This window comes from Ornithorhynchus anatinus, chromosome 16, assembly GCF_004115215.2.
Source record: "Ornithorhynchus anatinus isolate Pmale09 chromosome 16, mOrnAna1.pri.v4, whole genome shotgun sequence".
Classification (NCBI taxonomy): Eukaryota; Metazoa; Chordata; class Mammalia; order Monotremata; family Ornithorhynchidae; genus Ornithorhynchus; species Ornithorhynchus anatinus.
The window spans coordinates 22,421,704-22,429,802 of record NC_041743.1 but is presented as its reverse complement, the minus strand read 5'-3'; positions in this window follow the sequence as shown (position 1 = coordinate 22,429,802).

The following is an 8,099-nucleotide window of genomic DNA, read 5'->3' as shown; positions in this document are numbered from 1 at the left end:
GGTCGCACCCACGGCCTTAGGACCCGGACGGGAAGCCGGCGGAGGGCGGGGGGGGAGGGGGAGGGGGGAGCCGCGGGGCGCCTGCGCGCTAAAGCCCGCGCGGGAAGGGAGCGAAGGAGGCTGCGCGCATGCGCACACCGCCTCCGCCCCTAGCCGGGGGGGGGGGAAGGGGGGGCACGCCGCCCCTCCTCGCTCTAACTCCGCCGGCTGTCGCTCCGCGCCCCCTGGCGGTCGGAGAACGCCTCGCCGAGGCGATCGTCCCGTCCCCGACGCGGCCGGCTCCAGGACGGCGCCCCCTGGAGGTCGGAGAACGCCTCGCCGAGGCGATCGTCCCGTCCCCGACGCGGCCGGCTCCAGGACGGCGCCCCCTGGAGGTCGGAGAACGCCCTGCGTGAAGCTATCGTCCCTCCCCCTTCTCAGCTCCGCCTCCGAGCTCAGCCCGCCGCGGCGGTTGATAATCGATACCGATTAATAATCGCAATAATAATAACGTTGGGATGTGTTAAGCGCTTACCAGGTGCAGAGCGCTGTTCTCAGCGCTGGGGGAGATACAGGGTGATCAGGTGGTCCCACGAGGGGCTCACAGTCTTCATCCCCATTTTCAGATGAGGTCACTGAGGCCCAGAGAGGTTAGGTGACTTGCCCAAGGTCACACAGCGGACAAGTGGCGGAGTCGGGGAGAGAAACCACGACCTCTGACTCCCAAGTCCGGGCTCTTTCCACTGAGCTATGCAATTAATCATTATGATACTACTAATAATGAAGAATTATGGTACTTGTTAAGTGCTCTGGGATAGATACGAGGTAATCGGGTCCCCCCCACTTGAGGCTCACAGCGTGGCTCAGTGGAAAGAGCATGGGCTTGGGAGGCAGAGGGCATAGGTTCGAATCCCAGCTCTGCTACTCGTCAGCTCAGAGGTCGTGGGTTCGAATCCTGGCTCTGCCACTTGTCAGCTGTGTGACTGTGGGTAAGTCACTTCACTTCTCGGGGGCCTCAGTTACCTCATCTGTTAAATGGGGATTAAGATTGTGAGCCTCACGTGTGACAAGCTGATTATCCTGTATCTCCCCCAGCGCTTAGAATAGTGCTCTGCACATGGTGAGTGCTTAACAAATACCAACATTATTATTATTCATCCCCATTTTACAGATGGAGGTAACTGAGGCCCATAGAAGTGAAGTGGCTCACCCAAGATCACACAGCAGACAAGTGGCGGAGTCGGGATTAGAACCCATGTCCTCTGACTCTCAAGCCCGGGCTCTTGCCGCGAAACCACGCTGCTTCTCTGCAACCGTAGCACCCGTGTGTATTTTTCTATGGGTGGCCTTTATTTCATCGCTTACTCTGGTTTTTCTGATTTTTAACCTCTTTCTTACTTTTTTACCTCCTGTGAATTTGGCATTAGAGCCCTGCCGCTGGTCCAGGGGAAAGAGTAGGCCTCTGGGAATCGGGAACCTTGAGTTCCAGTCCCAGCTCCAGGAGTCGGTTGCCACGGGGGTGAGGAAAGGAGGCTGTCTCTGGCGCCCCTGCCCCATAGCCATCTGGGAATCCCATCAGACCTTACTCCAACTAGCTAAGGCAAGGATGAGCAAAGGTGGGAATGTGTCTACCAACTGGGTTGTACTCTCCCAAGTGCACAATGAACCCTCAATTAATACGATTGATTGATTGGAAATGCAGCATGGCCTAATGGGTAGAACATGATCATGGGAGTCACAGAGACCTGGGTTCTAATTCTGGATCCTCCGCTTGACTGCTGTGTGACTTCGATCAAGTCACTTCACTTCTCTCTGCCTCAGTTACCTCACCTGTAAAATGGAGGTAAAGTCCCCCACGTGGGACTGTGTCCAACCTGATTAGCTTGAATCTATCCCAGCTCTTTCTACTGTGCCTGACGTTAAAAAAAGTAGGCGGGGCAGAAGTGGAGTGCACTGTGAAGAGTGCTGAAGTTTTGTACATACATCCTATTGGAAAGAGCTTGGGCCAGGTAGTCGGAGGACCTGGGTTCCAATCCTGACCCTGCCAGTTTTTTCATTTGTTCATCCATTCATTCAATTCAATCGTATTTATTGAGTGCTTACGGTGTGCAGAGCATGGCACTAAGCGCTTGGGAGAGTACGATACAACAATAAACAGAAACATTCTCCGCCCACAACAAGTTTACGGTCTAGAGGGGGGAGACAGCCATTAATGTAAATAAATAAATTACAGATAGGTACATAAGCGCTTTGGGGCTGGAAGGGGAAGAACAAAGGGAGCAAGTCAGGGTAACGCAGAAGGGTGTGGGAGAAGAGGAGAGGAGGGCTTAGTCAGGGAAGGCCTCTTGGAAGAGATGTGTCTTCAATAAGGCTTTGAAGGCGGGGAGAGTAATTGCCTGTCAGATATGAGAAGGGAGGGCATTCCAGGCCAGAGGCAGAATGTGGGTGAGGGTTCGGTGGCGAGATAGGTGAGATCAAAGCACAGTGAGAAGGTTGGCATGACAAGAGCGAAGTGTGAGAGCTGTCTTGTACAACAAGAGTGGAGAGGCGAGGTAGGAGGGGGCAAGGTGATTGAGTGCTTTAAAGTCAATGGTGAGGAGTTTTTGTTTGATACAGAGGTCGATGGGCAAAATCTGGGGTTTTTTGAGGAGTGGGGTGACATGTCCTGAATGTTTTTGTAGAAAAGTAATCCAGGCAGCAGAGTGAAGTATGGACTGGAGTGGGGAGAGACAGGAGGCTGGAAGGTCAGCAAGTAGCCTGATGCGGTAATCCACGCAGGTTAGGATGACTGATTGTATTAACGTGGTCGCAGTTTGGATGGAGAGGAAAGGGCAGATTTTAGCAATGTTGTAAAGGTGTTGCTGATAGGATATGTTGACTAATTGAATATGTGGGTTGAATGAGAAGGGAGTCAAGGATAATGCCAAGGATAGAGGCTTGTGAGACAGGAAGGTTTGTGGTGCTGTCTACAGTGATGGAAAAGTCAGGAGAGGACAGGGTTTGGGTGGAAAGATGAGGAGCTTTGTTTTGGGCATATTAAGTTTGAGGTGATTGGGGGTCATCTAAGTAGAGATGTCTTGAAGGCAGGAGGAGATGCGAGCTTGGAGGGAAGGAGAGAGATCAGAGGAGGAGGTATAGATTTGGGTATCATCTGCACAGTGATGGTAGTTGAAGCCATGGGTCCGAATGAGTTCTCCAAGGGAATGAGTGAGGAAGAAGAATAGAAGGGGACTCAGAACTGAACCTTGGAAGACCCCCACAGTTAGAGAGTGGGAGGCGGAGGAGGAGCCCATGAAGGAGATTGAGAATAAACAGCCAGAGAGATGAGGAGAACAAAGAGAGGACAGAGTCCATGAAGCCAAAGTTAAATAATATTTCCAGGAGAAGGGGGTGGTCCTCAGTGTTGAAGGTATCTGAGGGGTCAAGGAGGATTGGGACAATGGATTTGGCAAGAAAGAGATCATTGGAGACCTTTGAAAGGGCGGCTTCTGTGGAGTGAAGGGGATGGAAGACAGATTCGAGGGGGTCCAGGAGAGAACTGGAGGAGAGGAATTTGAGGCAGCGGGTGTAGACGACTCGCTCAAGGAGCTTGGTGAGGAATGGAAGGATGGAGATGGGGCGATAACTGGAGGGAGCCATGGGGTCAAGGGAGGGTTTTTTTAGGCTAGGGGAGACATGGGCATGTTTGAAGGCAGTGGGAAGAAGCCATTGGAGAGCGAAAGGTTGAAGATGGCTGTAAGAAGGGAAGGGGGGAGGAGGGGGAGAGTTTTGATAAGGTGCAAAGGAATGGGGTCCGATGCGCATGTGGAAGGGGTGGCATTTAAGAGGAGGCAGGACCTCCTGCCCCTCCCAATCCTCCCCTTCCCCTCTCTCGCCCAGCTCTTTCATTCATTCATTCATTCATTCATTCATTCATTCATTCAATAGCATTTATTGAGCACTTACTATGTGCAGAGCACTGTACTAAGCACTTGGAATGTACAAATAGGCAACAGATAGAGATAGTCGGGGGATTAGCTCTTTCCCGCTCTCTCCTCTGCCTCCTCCCCCCCAGCCCTAGAACCCCACTTTACCAGCACCTCCTCATCCCCCTCCCCCTACTCTTCCCCCCACCAAACACCCTCCTCACACCCTCCCCCCTTCCCTCTTCCCCACCCACGCCCCATCTCAGTCCTGTCCCACCGCCACCCTTCGTCCCCATCTTCCTGTCTAGGGCCCCGCCACCTCCTTCCCATCCAAACCCTCCCCTCCCCCAGCTCTACCCCCCCCCCCTTGCACCCACAGCTACTTTTAAGTTTGGCCTCTGGAACCCCCACTTCATTATAGGTAAACTTCCTTTCATCCATGACCTTTTCCTTTCCCGCTCTCTCCTCCTCCTTGCCCTTATGGAAACTTGGCTCACTCCTGAAGACATGGTCTCCACAGCTGCTCTCTCCAGCAGAGGCCTCTCCTTCTCCCACTCCCCCAGACTCAACGGAAAGGGAGGAGGCGTCGGCTTCCTCCTCTCACCCCGTTGCCACTTCCGCACTATCCCTCCTCCCCCATCCCTCTCCTCCCCCTCCTTCGGAGCCCATATCATTTGCCTCTACCACCCCCTCCAGATACTTGTCGCTGTCATCTACCGCCCTCCCGGTCCCACCTCCGACTTCTTCAACCACCTAGACCCCTTTCTCACCTTCCTTCTCTCCTTCTCTCTGCTCACTCTGATCCTCGGAGTCTTCAACATCCACTTAGATGTACCCGATGACTCCTCTGCCGCCCGCCCGCTATCCCTCCTCGACTCTGCTGACCACCTGCTCCACCATACCGCGCCCACTCACCGACTCGGTCACACCCTCGATCTCATCATCTGCTACTGCTGCACTACCTCCTCCCTCACCAACTCTGAAATCCCTCTCTCAGACCATAACCTTCCTACCTGCCTCATTTCTCACACTCCCTCCCCCTGCCAATCTTTGCTACTCCCCCACAGAGACCTCCGCTCTCTTGATCCCATCCGTCTCTCCAAAAGCATCTCTCCCCACCTTGCCCACCTGTCCTCTCTTCCCACTCTCGATGACCAGGTCACCGCTCTCAACTCCACCCTCTCTACTCATCTCAACTCTCTCGCCCCCCTTTCCCTCCACTGCTCTTGCTCCACTAACCCACAGCCCTGGGTCACCGCCTCTGTCCACCTCCTACGCTCCTATGCTCGAGCTGCCGAGCGCTGCTGGTGAAAGTCCAAGCACCAAGCCGACCTCATACATTGTAAATTTATCCTTTCCTGCCTTAACTCTGCCCTTTCCTCCACCAGGCAAAAGTTCTTTTCCTCCCTCATCAACACCCATGCCCGTCACCCCCGCCAATTGTTCCGGACCTTTAACTCTCTCCTTAGGCCCCCTGTTCCTCCCCCTCCCCCTCCCTCACCCCCAATGATCTGGCCACCTACTTCATCACAAAAATTAACACAATCATGTCTGAGCTCCCCAAAGTCACCCCTCCTCCTCCTACCTCCCCCCCCAACCCTCTCCCCTACTTTCTCATCTTTCCCTGCAGTATCCTCAGAGGAGATCTCCTCCCTCCTCGCAAGTGCCACCCCCTCCACCTGCACCTCGGACCCCATTCCCGCTCACCTTTTAAAAACCATCGGCCCAGCCCTCCTCCCCTCCTTAACTTCTATCTTTAACGACTCACTCTCCAATGGCTTCTTCCCCTCTGCCTTCAAACATGCTCATGTCTACCCCGTCCTAAAAAAACCCACTCTCAACCCCACTTCCCCTTCCAGTTATCGCTTTATCTCCCTACTACCCTTCCTTTCCAAGCTCCTAGAACAAGTCGTCTACACTCACTGCTTAGAATTCCTTAACTCCCATTCTCTCCTGGACCCCCTCCAATCTGGCTTCCGTCCCCTCCACTCTACCGAGACTTCTCTCCCTAAGGTCACCCGTAACCTCCTTCTTGCCAAATCCAATGGCTCCTACTCTATTCTAATCCTCCTTGACCCCTCAGCTGCCTTTGACACTGTCGACCATCCCCTTCTCCTCCACACCTTATCTCAACTTGGCTTAGCGGACTCCGTCCTCTCCTGATTCTCCTCTTATCTCTCTGACTGGTCATTCTCGGTCTCCTTCGCAGGCCCCTCCTCTCCCTCCCATCCTCTAACTGTTGGAGTTCCTCAAGGGTCAGTTCTTGGCCCAAGGGTCAGTTCTTGGCCCTCTTCTGTTCTCCATGTATTCTCACTCCCTCGGTAAACTCATCCGCTCTCGGCTTCAACTATCATCTCTATGCAGATGACACACAGATCTACATCTCTACCCCTGTCATTTCCCCCTCTCTTCAGGCTCATATCTCCTCCTGCCTCCAAGACGTCTCTACCCGGATGTTTGCCTGCCACCTAAAACTCAACATGTCCAAAACTGAGATCTTTATCTTCCCTCCCAAGCCCCGTCCTCTCCCAGACTTCCCTATCACCATGGATGGTACGACCATCCTTCCCATCTCTCAGGCCCATGACCTCGGTGTCATCTTTGACTTGGCTCTCTCATTCAACCCACACATCCGATCCATTACCAAAACCTGCCGGTCTCACCTTTATATTGCCAAGATCTGCCCTTTCCTCTCCACTCAAACGGCTATCTTACTGCTACAGGCTCTCGTAATATCCCGGCTAGAATACTGTGTCAGCCTGCTCTCTTATCTCATTCAATAATATTTATTGAGCGCTTACTATGTGCAGAGCACTGTACTAAGTGCTTGGAATGTACAAGTCAGCAACAGATAGAGACAGTCCCTGCCCTTTGACGGGCTTACAGTCTAATTGGGGGAGGCAGGCAGACAAGAACAATGGCAATAAATAGAGTAAAGGGGATGAACATCTCATAAAAACAATGGCAACTAAATAGAATCAGGGTGATGTACATCTCATTAAACAAAATAAACAAAATAAATAGGGTGATAAAGATATATACAATTGAGCGGATGAGTACAGTGCTGAGGAGGTGGGACAGGAGAGGGAAAGGGGGGAGAAGAGGGTTTAGCTGAGGAGAGGTGAAGGTGGGATAGAGGGAGCAGAGGGAAAAAGGGGGGAGCTCAGTCTGGGAAGGCCTCTTGGAGGAGGTGAGCTTTAAGTAGGGATTTGAAGAGGGGAAGAGAATTAGATTGACAGAGGTGAGGAAGGAGGGCATTCCAGGACCGCGGGAGGATGTGGCCCAGGGGTCGACGGTGGGATAGGCGAGATCAAGGGACAGTGAGGAGGTTCTTCCTCTCTCTCCCCACTCCAGTCTATTCTTCACTCCGCTGCCTGGCTCATCTTCCTGCAGAAACGCTCTGGGCATGTCACTCCCCTTCTTAAACAACTCCAGTGGTTGCCTATCGACCTCCGCACGAAACAAAATCTTCTCACTCTAGGCTTCAAGGCTCTCCATCACCTTGCCCCTTCCTACCTCTCCTCCCTTCTCTCTTTCTACCGCCCACCCTGCATGCTCCGCTCCCCTGCCGCCCACCTCCTCACCGTCCCCCGTTTCGCCTATCCCACCGTCAGCCCCTGGGCCACGTCCTCCTGCGGTCCTGGAATGCCCTCCCTCCTCACCTCCGCCAAACTAATTCTCTGCCCCTCTTTAAAACCCTACTTAAAGCTCACCTCCTCCAAGAGGCCTTCCCAGACAGAGCTCCCCTTTTCCCTCTGCTCCCTCTACCCCCCCTTCACCTCCCCGCAGGTAAGCCCTCTTTTCCCCCCTTTCCCTCTGCTCCTCCCCTTCTCCTTTCCCCTCCCCTCAGCACTGTGCTCACCCGCTCAATTGTATATATTTTATTACCCTATTTATTTTGTTAATGCGATGTACATCACCTTGATTCTATTTATTTGCTATTGTTTTAATGAGATGTTCTTCCCCTTGATTCTATTTATTGCCATTGTTCTTGTCTGTCTGTCTCCCCCAGTTAGACTCTAAGCCCGTCAAAAGGCAGGGACTGTCTCTATCTGTTACCTATTTGTACATTCCAAGTGCTTAGTACAGTGCTCTGCACATAGTAAGCATTCAATAAATACTATTGAATGAATGAATGAATGAATCTCTTCTGGAGATACTCCTGGGAAGGATGGGCAAGTTGAAGAGGGGGCCAGAAGGGGAAGGGACTGAGGA